The following is a 12158-nucleotide window of genomic DNA, read 5'->3' as shown; positions in this document are numbered from 1 at the left end:
AGGGCCTGAGGCTCAAGTTGAAAGTGGAACAACTTATTTGTGCAGCCCCCTGTGGTGTTATATGTGGCTTCCCTCTCCACAGCAATTGCCCAGCTTGCTATGCCATAATGCCGGCCCTGGCTTTTAATGTTATGCATAATGAAGAAAAAGTTATTGTAGCCCAGATGGCCTGAGGAGTTTTTATAGCATCTTGGGGGGGATTAGAAAGAAAAGAAGTTGAGAACCTCTGCTGTAATATATATCCTGATCTGCCATATTCCCAATTAAAAAATAGACTGTGAGTGTCAATCAAAGTATGTTGCAACTCTGAGTACTTTTGTTTACACTTGAATCTATGGTGCCCTTTGTTGTTTTCATTTTCAGTTTGCTTGAGGTAGAGTGTAAACTTTATCTCAAAAGCACCATACAAAGTTATGACAGTATAACATATTTCTTATTAAATATACCTCGCACTGTGTTACATGTGGTTTCATTTATGCACCGATTGGAAGGATCTGTGTGTATTTTATATTGGTGTAAATCAGAGAACCTAGAAAGACAGGGGAGTGATACCTGGTATTTCATAATCGGGAACTAAGACACGTCTGCTATCTGTGTGGGTTTTTTTTTTTTTTTTTGGTTGCTGATCTCACATCATCCTCACCCTGCCTGTTTCAATACAACTCTCTGACCTCAAATGATCATTTGTCTTCTGCTCCTGGGCTACGCCAACACCACTTCTCACACTCGCCCCACTCTGCCCCCCCCCCCCCCGACTATCCCAATCCCCTGCCTCTCATAGGACCCCCTTTCTGTCCCCAGGGCTACCCCAGCCTGGGCCCTGCCACCCAGAGAGGGGGGGTGTTTGGGGCTTCCCCATCCTGCGCCCTGCTCCCCCCCCCCCAGGCGACCCCAGCCTGCGCCCTGCGCCCCGCTCCCCCCCATGACTCCCGGTAACACTCGCTGCTGGCCCTGACCGCGCCGAGCCCCGGAAGCGTCTCACCTCCCGCGCTGGGAGCCCCTCGCCGCCGGCTCGGGGTGCCCCGGCGCCCGCTCGCTACAGCCGCTGTGCAGGCGCTTCCGGGTGCCCCGGTCCCGCTCCGCCAAGGGCCCGGCTGCAGCCGCTGCCCCGCCTGCTCCGTTACCCGGCCCGGCTGGGTCTGAGCCCCCCGCGCCCGGCGGCCGCCCGGCCTGGGCTAGTGCGCGGCGGGAAGGGGGCGCCCAACGCGGCGAGGGGAGACGGGCTGGGGGGGGGGGGGGGCGAGGGCAGTGCCCAGCAGTCACATCGCCGGGGGGCGAGCGGGGCAGCGCCTGCCTGGCCACAGGGGGTTATTTATGGCCGACAGGCTGGCTTCCCTCGCGGCCACTGGGGGGCAGGCCCCGCACAGCTGTGCCACAGGATGGGGTAACTCTCGGGGGGGGGAGCGTAGGGGAGACAAGGCCCAGGATGGGGTAACTCCCGGGGGGGGGAGCGTAGGGGAGACAAGGCACAGGATGGGGTAACTCCCGGGGGGGGAGCGTAGGGGAGACAAGCCACAGGATGGGGTAACTCTCGGGGGGGGGAGCGTAGGGGAGACAAGGCACAGGATGGGGTAACTCCCGGGGGGGGGAGCATAGGGGAGACAAGGCACAGGATGGGGTAACTCCCGGGGGGGGGAGCATAGGGGAGACAAGGCACAGGATGGGGTAACTCCCGGGGGGGGGGAGCATAGGGGAGACAAGGCACAGGATGGGGTAACTCCCGGGGGGGGGGGAGCATAGGGGAGACAAGGCCCAGGATGGGGTAACTCCCGGGGGGGGGAGCATAGGGGAGACAAGGCACAGGATGGGGTAACTCCCTGGGGGGGGAGCATAGGGGAGACAAGGCACAGGATGGGGTAACTCCCTGGGGGGGGAGCATAGGGGAGACAAGGCCCAGGATGGGGTAACTCCCGGGGGGGGGAGCATAGGGGAGACAAGCCACAGGATGGGGTAACTCCCTGGGGGGAGCGTAGGGGAGACAAGGCACAGGATGGGGTAACTCCCTGGGGGGGGAGCATAGGGGAGACAAGGCACAGGATGGGGTAACTCCCGGGAGGGGGGGGGAGCGTAGGGGAGACAAGGCACAGGATGGGGTAACTCCCGGGGGGGGAGCATAGGGGAGACAAGGCACAGGATGGGGTAACTCCCGGGAGGGGGGGGGAGCGTAGGGGAGACAAGGCCCAGGATGGGGTAACTCCCTGGGGGGAGCGTAGGGGAGACAAGGCACAGGATGGGGTAACTCCCTGGGGGGAGCGTAGGGGAGACAAGGCACAGGATGGGGTAACTCCCTGGGGGGAGAGCGTAGGGGAGACAAGGCACAGGATGGGGTAACTCCCGGGAGGGGGGGGGAGCGTAGGGGAGACAAGGCACAGGATGGGGTAACTCCCAGGGGGGGGGAGCATAGGGGAGACAAGGCACAGGATGGGGTAACTCCCGGGAGGGGGGGGAGCGTAGGGGAGACAAGGCACAGGATGGGGTAACTCCCTGGGGGGAGAGCGTAGGGGAGACAAGGCACAGGATGGGGTAACTCCCCGGGGGGGGAGAGCGTAGGGGAGACAAGGCACAGGATGGGGTAACTCCCGGGAGGGGGGGGGAGCGTAGGGGAGACAAGGCACAGGATGGGGTAATTCCCTGGGGGGAGAGCGTAGGGGAGACAAGGCACAGGATGGGGTAACTCCCGGGGGGGGGGGAGCATAGGGGAGACAAGGCACAGGATGGGGTAACTCCCTGGGGGGAGAGCGTAGGGGAGACAAGGCACAGGATGGGGTAACTCTCGGGGGGGAGCGTAGGGGAGACAAGGCCCAGGATGGGGTAACTCCCTGGGGGGGGAGCGTAGGGGAGACAAGGCACAGGATGGGGTAACTCCCTGGGGGGGGGGAGCATAGGGGAGACAAGGCACAGGATGGGGTAACTCCCTGGGGGGAGAGCGTAGGGGAGACAAGGCACAGGATGGGGTAACTCCCTGGGGGGAGAGCGTAGGGGAGACAAGGCCCAGGATGGGGTAACTCCCTGGGGGGAGAGCGTAGGGGAGACAAGGCCCAGGATGGGGTAACTCCCTGGGGGGAGAGCGTAGGGGAGACAAGGCACAGGATGGGGTAACTCTCGGGGGGGAGCGTAGGGGAGACAAGGCCCAGGATGGGGTAACTCCCTGGGGGGGGGAAGCGTAGGGGAGACAAGGCACAGGCTGGGGTAACTCCCTGGGGGGGGAGCATAGGGGAGACAAGGCACAGGATGGGGTAACTCTCGGGGGGGAGCGTAGGGGAGACAAGGCACAGGATGGGGTAACTCCCTGGGGGGGGGAGCGTAGGGGAGACAAGGCACAGGATGGGGTAACTCTCGGGGGGGAGCGTAGGGGAGACAAGGCCCAGGATGGGGTAACTCCCTGGGGGGAGAGCGTAGGGGAGACAAGGCACAGGATGGGGTAACTCTCGGGGGGGAGCGTAGGGGAGACAAGGCACAGGATGGGGTAACTCCCTGGCGGGGGGAGCGTAGGGGAGACAAGGCCCAGGATGGGGTAACTCCCTGGGGGGAGAGCGTAGGGGAGACAAGGCACAGGATGGGGTAACTCTCGGGGGGGAGCGTAGGGGAGACAAGGCACAGGATGGGGTAACTCCCTGGCGGGGGGAGCGTAGGGGAGACAAGGCACAGGATGGGGTAACTCCCGGGGGGGGGGAGCGTAGGGGAGACAAGGCACAGGATGGGGTAACTCCCGGGGGGGGGGGAGCATAGGGGAGACAAGGCACAGGATGGGGTAATTCCCGGGGGGGGGGGGGAGCGTAGGGGAGACAAGGCACAGGATGGGGTAACTCCCGGGGGGGGGGAGCGTAGGGGAGACAAGGCACAGGATGGGGTAACTCCCTGGGGGGGGGGAGCATAGGGGAGACAAGGCACAGGATGGGGTAACTCCCTGGGGGGAGAGCGTAGGGGAGACAAGGCACAGGATGGGGTAACTCCCTGGGGGGGGGAGCGTAGGGGAGACAAGGCACAGGATGGGGTAACTCTCGGGGGGGGAGCGTAGGGGAGACAAGGCACAGGATGGGGTAACTCTCGGGGGGGGGAGCGTAGGGGAGACAAGGCACAGGATGGGGTAACTCCCGGGGGGGGCGAGCATAGGGGAGACAAGGCACAGGATGGGGTAATTCCCGGGGGGGGAGAGCGTAGGGGAGACAAGGCACAGGATGGGGTAACTCCCGGGGGGGGGGAGCGTAGGGGAGACAAGGCACAGGATGGGGTAACTCCCGGGGGGGGGGGGGGAGAGCGTAGGGGAGACAAGGCACAGGATGGGGTAACTCTTGGGGGGCGAGACGGATGTATGGAGCCAGTAGTCCCTGTAGGCTGTGCCATTGTGCAACCTCTCAGAAGACATTCAGATGCCACCCAGATGACTAGCAGAACACCCACTGTTTCTCAGTGCACACATGGATGGAAAAGGTTAGAGGGAACATGGCTGGGAGGCAGGGCACTGTTTGGGGTATCCCTGGGCATACGGAAGAATTCAGATTGTGAGGGGAGGGAAAATGTAACCTGTTATAAACACAGTGACCTGGCATTGCCCCCAGTGTTGAAGTGAAAAAGGAAAAAATAACATCCTAAGGCAGAATCTTCTTCTAGTCCATTTTGTGGTGGTGTCCATCTGTTTGGATGGGAACCTCCAGTGCATAGGAAGGATATGATGCAGTATGCTTTCTACAGGAGCAAGCATTTAACATTATAATAATCTTGATTAAAATTTGATTTGTCAATTTCACATGTGTTCATTTTTTTGATTGTATCACTTTGGTATACAGGCAGTCCCCGAGTTACGCGGATCCGACTTACGTCGGATCCGCAGTTACGAACGGGGCACTTCCTCTCCCTGGTCTCGAGCAGACCAGGGAGAGGAAGCAAAGCGGCTGCGGAACGCGCGGCCAGCTGACAGCCCAGACGCGTCTGGGCTGTCAGCTGGCCGCGCGTTCTGCCGCTCTGCTCTGCTCCGCTCCGCTCTGCTCTGCTCTGCTCTGCTCCCCCTCCCCCTGGTCTGCAGACCAGGGGGAGGGGGAGCAGAGCGGAGCACGCGGCCAGCTGACAGCCCAGATGCGTCTGGGCTGTCAGCTGGCCGCGCATTCTGCCGCTCTGCTCTGCTCCGCTCTGCTCCCGCTCCCCCTGGTCTGCAAACCATGGGGGGGGGGAAGCAGAGCGGAGCACGCGGCCAGCTGACAGCCCAGACGCGTCTGGGCTGTCAGCTGGCCACGCATTCCGCCGCTCTGCTCTACTCTGCTCCCCCTCCCCCTGGTCTGCAGACCTGGGGGACGGGGAGCAGAGCAGAGCAAAGCCGCGGAGCCCGAGGGCAGCAGGATAGCCACGGCGCGTCTGGGCTGTCCCACTGCCCGCGTGTTCCGCCGCTTTGCTCCCCGTCCCCCTGGTCTGCAGACCAGGGGGACGGGGAGCAAAGCAGAGCAAAGCCACGGAGCCCGAGGGCAGCAGGATAGCCACGGCGCGTCTGGGCTGTCCCGCTGCCCCCGTGCTCCGCGGCTTTGCTCCGGACGCCTGTGGTACAGCAGCTGGGGCGCTGCCGGTTGGTCCCGTAGCGCCGCTCTGGGTACCACTGGACCAACCCAGCAGCACCCCAGCTGCTCTGCCCCAGGTGTCCCCTAGTCAGCAGCTGCTGAAAATGACCAGTGGCTGACTACAGGAAGCCCCTGCCCCGGGCTTCCTGGAATCAGCCGCTGATCAGTTTCAGCAGCAGCTGACTTGGGGATGCCTGGGGTTCTTAAGTTGAATCTGTATGTAAGTCAGAACTGGCGTCCAGATTCAGCCACTGTTGAAACTGATCAGTTTCAGCAGCGGCTGAATCTGGACGCCAGTTCCGACTTACATACAGATTCAACTTAAGAACAAACCTACAGTCCCTATCTTGTACGTAACCCGGGGACTGCCTGTATATGGTTGTGCTGATTTTCTTCCACATAGTGATCTGAGGAAGTGGGTCTAGCCCACAAAAGCTGATCACCTAATAAACCATCGTGTTAGTCTTTAAAGGGCTACATAGTTCTGTCTTCAGCTAGACCAGACTAACATCTCTATCACTCTTAAATGCATAGGTTACTCATGATAGCACTCCAGAGGTGCACCGCCACCCTATGTTCTTGCCAAAATGTTAATTGCTAAATGGGGTGTCCCGACATGCCTCCTTGCTTCCCTGGGTCATCCTCCCTGCACCTTCCGCCCTTCCCCTACCCGCGGCACCAGTTGTCCCTGCTTAAATGACCCCCTCGTCCATGTTATTCAAGGAAATAAGGCTTAGCATTGTAGATAAGGTTAACAATAAGCTCTTTTGCATACAAAATACCAGAGTTCAAAATATGTCAAATAGTTCAGTCTTTTTTTAAAAAAAAACACCCTACTGAACTGAAATTCCATGATGAACAGGAAAAACCAGTCCAGCCTTGCAAACATGCCACCGTAGGCAAACCCAGTACCATCCTTTAACTTGTTGTCGGGGAGGGAAATTGGTAGATTTAAAGCTGTGGTTCTCAAACTTTTTGGTCTGTGACCCACTGGACTCAGTGCAAACCTATCTGCAAATTACCAGCTATTGATAGAAACTCACCATTAATTACATAATTATACCCGAGTCATTTTCCTAGTGCTGTGGTTAGGGAAAATGCTTTAATTTAACTGGTAAGAAAGGAAATATTAATCATAATTATTAAATAAATTAAGTAGTTGAATTTTCTCATGTTAATTTACTAAACTTCATTTTAAATAAGTAAAATATTAATTTACATCCAACACAAAAGGTTTCAACATTTTCTTTATGGCAGGCCTGGGGAACCTTTTTTGAGCCAGGGGACCACAGAAAAATTCAGTGGGGAAACTACACGGCTATGTCTACACTGGCATGATTTTCTAGAAATGCTTTTAACGGAAAAGTTTTCCGTTAAAAGGATTTTCGGAAAAGCACGTCTAGATTGGCAGTACGCTTTTCCGCAAAAGCACTTTTTGCGGAAAAGCGTCTGTGGCCAATCTAGACGCGCTTTTCCGCAAAAAAGCCCTGATCGCCATTTTCGCGATCGGGGCTTTTTTGCGGAAAACAAATCTCTGCTGTCTACACTGGCCCTTTTGCGCAAAAGTTTTTAGGAAAAAGACTTTTGCCCCAACGGGAGCAGCATAGTATTTCCGCAAAAGCACTGATAATCTTACACGAGATCATCAGTGCTTTTGCGGAAATTCAGGCTGCCAGTGTAGACAGCTGGCAAGTTTTTCCTCAAAAGCAGATGATTTTGCGGAAAACTTGCCAGTCTAGACACAGCCCACAAGTGAGAAGAAAAAAAAAAACCCTCCAACCATCCTCGCTGATGTGGACCCCAACTAAGATACCTCACTCCCCTGGCACTCCAGCCTCATGGGGGTAGGAGGGAGGACAGGGAGACCTGAGGTTCAGGACTTCCCATAGGCCAGATTAACTTTTCTGGGGTACTGTGGTTAGTGGATTTTGTGGACCCTCTCAAAGACTATGGAATGGGGCCAAAAATGCTGGGTTCTGTGTGCAGGACAGGGCCAGTGAATGGGATAGGGATGGGAGTGCAGGATCTGGTCAGGAAGTAGGCTGCAGGAGGTGGTGAGGATGCAAGGTCTGGGCAGTAGGTAAGGTGCAGAACCAGGCTGGGAGTAGGGTGTCTGGCCAGGGGAAGGGGACAGGAGCAAGGAAGGCTGCACTGTGTGACCAGGAGGGAGAATGCAGGAGCAAGGGAGGGTGCTGGAGCAGGCTGAGCATAGGGTATCTGTCTAGTGAGAAGGATGGAGCAGCAAGCTTGTGGGGCGAGGGTGCATGGTGGGGGTGGAGATGCAGGGTCTGGGTGTGAGGGAAAAGGAGGCACTTACTTGCCTTTGCACACGCACACCTCTGCTGCTCTCAGAGGGTATGTCTACACTACAGCGCTAATTCGAACTAAGCTAATTCGAACTAACGGATCCAGACTAAAAAACTAGTTCGAATTAGCGTTTTGCTAATTCGAACTTGCATGTCCACATTAAGTGGACCCTGAACTGGGCTTAAGGATGGCCGGAAGCAGTGCCGGCAGGGCATCAGAGGAGGACTTAGAGCGTGGAGCTGCTGCCTCAGGCTAGCCGAGGGCTGTGCTTAAAGGGACCCGACCCCCACCCCGGACAGACAGTTCTCAGGGGTGCCCCGCTTGCAAAGCAGTCCTGGCTTGGAGTGCCTGAGTGCCCACACTGGGCACATCACAGCACTCGGCCATCAGACCGGCTGCACTTGCTGCAGGCTGCCATCTGGGGAGAGGGGCAATTGGGGGGCTGCAAGAGATCTTCCACCCTGAGGAGCCCGCAGAGCCAGCCCAGTTCTCCCCATCGGGGGCTCGTACCCCATTCCTCCCTCACCTCCTTCCACTTACCCTTCCCTAGCCCCTCTTCCTGATGTACAAAATAAAGAAAACGTGTGGTCAAAAATAGAATCTCTCTTTATTGAACAAAACTGGGGGAGACTGGGAAAAGGAGGTGGGAGAGGGGAAGAGAGAGGGTGGGAGAGGGGAGGGTAACTACAATGATCAGAGGTTTGGAAGAGGTCCCATATGAAGAGAGGCTAAAGAGACTGGGACTTTTCAACTTAGAAAAGAGGAGACTGAGGGGGGATAGGATAGAGGTCTCTAAAAGCATGAGTGGGGTGGAGAGGGTGCATCAAGAAAAGTTCTTCATTAGTTCCCATAATAGAAGGACTAGAGGACACCAAAGGAAAGGAATGGGTAGCAGGCTTCAAACTAGTAACAGAAAGTTGTTCTTCACAAAGCAAAGAGTCAACCTGTGGAACTCCTTGCTGCAGGAGGCTGTGAAGGCTAGAACTAGAACAGAGTTTAAAGAGAAGTGAGATCAAGTCATGGAGGTTGGGTCCATGGAGTGGTATTAGCCAGGGGGTAGGAGTGGTGTCCCTGCCCAAAGTTTGTGGAAGGCTGGAGAGGGATGGCACGAGACAAATGGCTTGGTCACTGTCTTCGGTCCATCCCCTCCAGGGTCCCTAGGGTTGGCTGCTGTCGGCAGACAGGCTGCTGGGCTAGATGGACCTTTGGTCTGACCCAGGACGGCCATTGTAAGCTCAGGGCTCAGGGTCGGGGGTCTCATTGGACCACCTTGATTTTCATGCACACCTGCTCCTGGGTGGCCAGGCTGGCAGCTCTCCTGCCCTAGACGGCCACTTTCCTGCCTAGTGCGGAGGTCGTGGACGAGGTCCACGATGTCCGCACTAGACCAGGCGGGTGCCCGCCTCTTGCGGTCTCGGGCAAGCTCCCGGGAGCCGCCAGCCTGGTCCCGGGAAGAGGGGGAGGGCTGGGGGCATCGGGTGGCTGGCTCGAGCCGTGCCAGGTGCAGGGTCTGCTAGCTAGGTGATGGCAGGCTTGCACCTGGCACGGGCACCGTAGCCAGCCCGTGCCCCTTTAAGGGGCCCGGGGCCGGGAGGGGGGCAGTAGAGTTTCCCTGGTGTTGGCCAGAGTGGTCACCAGGGAAAGCTGGGGAGGGCTAGCCTCCCACTAGTTCGAATTAAGGGGCTACACACCCCTTAATTCGAACTAGTAAGTTCAAACTAGGCTTAGTCCTCGTACAATGATGTTTACCTAGTTCGAACTAAGCGCTCCGCTAATTCAAATTAAGTTCGAACTAGCGGAGCGCTAATGTAGCACCTATCAAAGTTAATTCGAACTAACGTCTGTTAGTTCGAATTAACTTTGTAGTGTAGACATACCCAGATAGTGTTTCCCAGGCATGCCCTCCTGCTGCTCCCATTGGCAGTGAGCGGAGCTGCTTCTAGCTCTGTTTCTTCTCCATGAGACAGATCTGGCAGGGAAGCTTGGGGCTGCTCCACCCGACCCAGCAGGAAGCCATCGCTGGCACTCCAACCTTGCGAGGGGAGTGCCAACGAAGGCTCCCTGCTGTGAGGCAAGGGAGGGGAATGGGGGGGCCTAAGTTTGAGCCACAGCTCACCTGCAAGGCATCCGTGAACCCCAGTTTGAGAACCACTGATTTAAATGAAGAAATAATAAAACAAGGCTGAAAGAAATACATCTAAAACATCACACATCAGTTAAACTCCATGTAGACTGATTTCCTAAGATTTCAAGCTAACACCTTTTTTAAAGGGAAAATGTAGGGTACGTCTACACTACAGTGTTATTTTGAAATATCTTATTTCGAAATAGTTAATTTAAAATAAGATATTTTGAAATATCACATCTACACACAAAATGCATTTCAAAATAGCTTTCTGCTATTTTGAAATAGCACATCCACACTGATTGGACGCCGAATCGCATTTAAGGCCAGCTGAAACCAGTTCCAGCAGGGCATCAGGTCAGTAGTTGCTTTGTGTGGCTGCTGCCTGAGGCTATCTGAGGCATGTGCTTAAAGGGACCCTCCTGGACAGCCAGTTCTCAGCTTTCCCTGCTTGCTTGCCAACCTCGCTGAGGGACAGCAAAGCATTTTTATCTCTGCTTCCTTTGGTTGCACTCACTCGGGACACCACAACACTCGGCACCATGGAGCCAAAGCTGCCCCTGGGCACTCTGGTCCTCATTTTGGATGTCTTGCTGCAAGCCTGGCATCAATTGCTGAAGATTGCCTGGCAGCCCAACCCCCAGGCCCTCTTCTGGAACTCTCTGGGGGCCATAGAGGAGCAGCAGCAGCGTCCAGATGCCAGCGTGCCCCGCCGCATCTGGCGTCCGGACACCAGCAGCGATTGTGGGACCCCATCGTCCTGGAGCGCTGGGGTGACCAACAGTGGACCCAGAACTTCAGATGAAGAAGGACACCTTCCTTAAGCTCTATGAGTGGCTCGCCCATGCTCTGCGGTGATGGGACACGCACATGAGGCCCGCCATTCCCCTCCACAAGTGTGTGGCCATTGCCCTCTGGAAGCTATCCATGCTGGATGGCTGTCGATACGTGGTGAACCAATTCGGCATGGGAGATCCACCGTTGGAGAAGTGGGCATGCAATTATGGCAATCTCCGGCCACTGTGCCAGGAGGGGGTGCGTGAGGAAGGGATGGGCTGCCCTAGGGAAAAGAGGGGGAGGGAGTGCAAGTCCCCTCCACGGGAAGGTTTGGTCTGTCCCACCTGCACTATGGACTGCCCGCAGTGGCCAGGATTGCAGAGGGAGTTGCTCCTGGGAGTGGGGGCGCAAGGCAGTGGCGGGGAAGGAGCACTGTCAGCCACCCTGGCACCCCAATGACTCTCAGTGGTTTTGTGCATCCCTCTGCAGGTGGTCAAGGCCATCAACAGAGTGCTGCTCTGCAGAGTCATCCACCTCACTGATGTGGACGCGGTGATCGAGGGGTTTAGCCCTGCATTCTCCTGGTGCCTCCCCCTTTCCCAACTGCGGGGGGGGGGGGGGCAATCAATGGGACACACATCCCCATCCGTGCCCCGGATTACCAGGCCTCCCTCTACATCAACTGGAAGGGACACTTCTTGGTAATCCTACAGGCTGTGTCTGACCACCGGAGCCAGTTCATGGACATTAACATGGGCTGGTCCGGCAAAGCACACAACGCACGGGTTTAGCGCAACTCTTCCGTGTGCGAAAGGCTGCACGCTAGGACTTTCTTCCCCAACCGCCACATCAGGGTCAGGGACATGGTCATGCCTGTGTGCCTAGTGGGGGATGCGGCCTATTCCCTACAACCCTGGCTGATGAAACCCTACATGGGACACCTCAACCCTTCCTGAAAGGCCTTTAATGCCAAGCTCGGCAGAGCCTGCATCATGGTGGAGGGGGCGTTCAGCCTGTTGAAGGCCCGTTTTAGATGCCTCCTCACCCGTCTGGACCTGTTCAAGTGGAATATTCTGCATGTGGCAGCGTGTTCTGTGCTGCATAATTTGTGCGAAAGGAAGGGGAAGGTTTACCTGCCAGGCTGGATGGCAGAGGCCGACCACTTGGCTGGCCTCTATGCGCAGCCCTGCATGGCTGCCAGCTGGGAGGCCCATCAGGGGGCTGTCCGTATCTGGGAGGCCCTACTGGAGAGCCTCCACCCGGAGGAGGAGTGAAGTCTCCCTGGTGTGCCCCAGTGGGGCCTTGTGCCTTATTCCACCCTCACATCCTTCCACTTTTCCCTCCATAACCCCCCTTCCTGATGTAAAATAAAAACACATGTGTTGCCAAAAACAAACTCTTTC

At 56.9% G+C, this 12158-nt stretch overlaps 1 protein-coding gene across 2 annotated transcripts in view; it reads right to left on the bottom strand.

Annotated features, from left to right (window-relative positions):
* SLC35A3 (solute carrier family 35 member A3) overlaps positions 1-1184 on the bottom strand; it is a 37492-nt gene extending 36308 nt beyond the window's left edge. Inside the window, exon 1 of one of the 2 annotated variants that reach the window (XM_075936607.1) lies at positions 983-1184. The gene's annotated coding sequence lies outside the window, so the exon portion shown is untranslated. The remainder of the gene's footprint in view (positions 1-982) is intronic. The other variant, XM_075936606.1, reaches the window with a different exon arrangement.
* Between the last annotated feature and the right edge of the window lie 10974 nt (positions 1185-12158).

This window comes from Pelodiscus sinensis, chromosome 9 (genome assembly GCF_049634645.1).
Source record: "Pelodiscus sinensis isolate JC-2024 chromosome 9, ASM4963464v1, whole genome shotgun sequence".
Taxonomy (NCBI): Eukaryota; Metazoa; Chordata; order Testudines; family Trionychidae; genus Pelodiscus; species Pelodiscus sinensis.
The sequence above is the reverse complement of the archived record's forward strand: the minus strand, read 5'-3'. Positions and strand labels throughout refer to the sequence as shown.